Genomic DNA, 2,038 nt, shown 5'->3' on the forward strand with positions numbered 1-2,038 from the left:
TATCTATCTATCTATCTATCTATCTATCTATCATCTATCTATATCTATCTTTCTTCTATCTGTTAAATTAATTCAGCAAATTTCTGTAAAGGATCCACCATGTATCAGTGAGAGAAATACTAATCACAGACCCAAAGAGTTTGCCGTCTAATGAGCTTGACAGATCATATAGAAACAAAGTCTAACACGATGAGACGTGTGGGGAACAGATCGGACAACATTCGCAGTAGTTACACAAAAGGTGGCCATATGCTGGAGCCAATTCAATAGCCACTAGCTTCAAATGTGCTACAGCAGAAGAATGTGTGGAATGGCAAAGGACCCCTGGATTCTCCCAGCTGAGGCTGCCCAAGGCCTGGAAGTGTTAAGGAATGATATGAAGAGCAAGCAAAATTTCAGCTGAAGAGAAAATAGACACATTGCCAAGAGCAGTGTGACATATCAGAAGTTTAGGCTGTCTGGGGAGTAAGTTGAAAAGGGAGTTGGATGGTAAAGGAACCTCTGAGCTACTTGGAGGAACTTGAATTCACCTCAAAGGCTGGAGAGAGTTTGCTCTGGACACAAGCTGCCATGGAAACCAATAAACTTTTGCCAAGGGAAAGCTTCTGGTTTATTTGAGATGTTTCTTCTTCTTTAATATCCTCTCTCTCTCTCTCTCTCTCTCTCTCTCTCTCTCTCCCTCCCTGACATACAGTCGGAATTTACTCATAGCTGACCCTCTAGTGGGTTGTTTTGCTGTTGTTGTTGTTGTGGGGTTTTTTTTTGTTTTTTTGTTTTTTATTTTTTTTGGGGGGGTTTCTGAAACTGAAATCACACAGGAGAAGACTGACCATCTTTCTTTCCCCACTGAGCCACTGGTGAGTTTGAAGTGCCAGAGAGGTGCCAATTTTGCGTCAGCACTGTAACTCCCTATGGACTATGTCCACCATACCATCCCTTCTATAAGTTTAGAATTCTTTACTACAGCAAAAGTAAACAGAGAAGTTGTGAGTATGTTGTTGCCAGGTACAATAAAGTCAGAACTAACCCATTGCTGACCCTCCAGAGGGCTTTCAGAGGCGGTAAATCTGATGAGAGGAGATTGCCCATCTTTATCTCATTTGCAGGGTTTTGCAGTTATCATGTATTTATTTTAAAAATCTGAGACTTACAAGGGTGGAAAATCCTCTAAAAGAAAATTTATAGAAAAGAAGTAGCAAGTACAGGACTTTAGGGATAAAGCAAAAATAGAAAATAATTTATTAATAAAATTAGTAAAAATTGTAAAATTATAAAAAAATTGTAAAAAAGATGACTTTTTTTTAAAGGCATAAATAAAAGCTTAGTGCTATCACTTAATCAGCACAATTCAGATGATTCCTTCAACAATGACAAAAAACCACTATGTAGAATTTGCTTTGGGAATTTGCTAAAACTAGTGCTAAAAATCCCAAAGAACAGTGGAAAGAGCATCAGGAAAATTGCTATTTAAAATGCGGTCTGAGAAAGCCCAAGTTGTATCCCCTCCAACACTTTTCAGGTAAAAATAATTTTTTCCCCAATAGTAAGATTCCACTTGTCTTTTTCACTTCCATTCTTTCTTGGATACAGAATGGAGTGTTCCTGAGGCGATACGCTCTTAATGGTGTCATTGTTCTGACAGCTAATGGAACGGGTGCTTTTGTATCACGCAGGGTTTTGCTTTTTTCCGAGTTTTCAGAAGTAGTGAACTTAGTGTACAAGTATGTGCATTTTAAGAGATGAACCCAGTTTATACTCTATGCTTCTATTGTGCTCTCTGGTGCTGTTATTATTTCCTGCAGTAATCTCTGCAATGACATTTACAAATAAATATTTTTAAATGCTAACATTTTCTTTGTGCCTGTGCAGAAACCCACAAGAATAGTTGAACTTGCAGTCAGATTTTGCAATATGACTTAAAATATTTCCAGATTTTCACTGTATTTTCTACATTATTGATGTTATGTGTCGTTGAGTTGCTTTTGACTCATAGCAACCCTATGTACAACAGCTTTGAACCCTGCTCTATCTTGAGCCA

The sequence above is a fragment of the Elephantulus edwardii genome, unplaced genomic scaffold (genome assembly GCF_000299155.1).
Source record: "Elephantulus edwardii isolate Elephantulus edwardi_28Jun2011 unplaced genomic scaffold, EleEdw1.0 scaffold00041, whole genome shotgun sequence".
In the NCBI taxonomy this organism is placed as follows: Eukaryota; Metazoa; Chordata; class Mammalia; order Macroscelidea; family Macroscelididae; genus Elephantulus; species Elephantulus edwardii.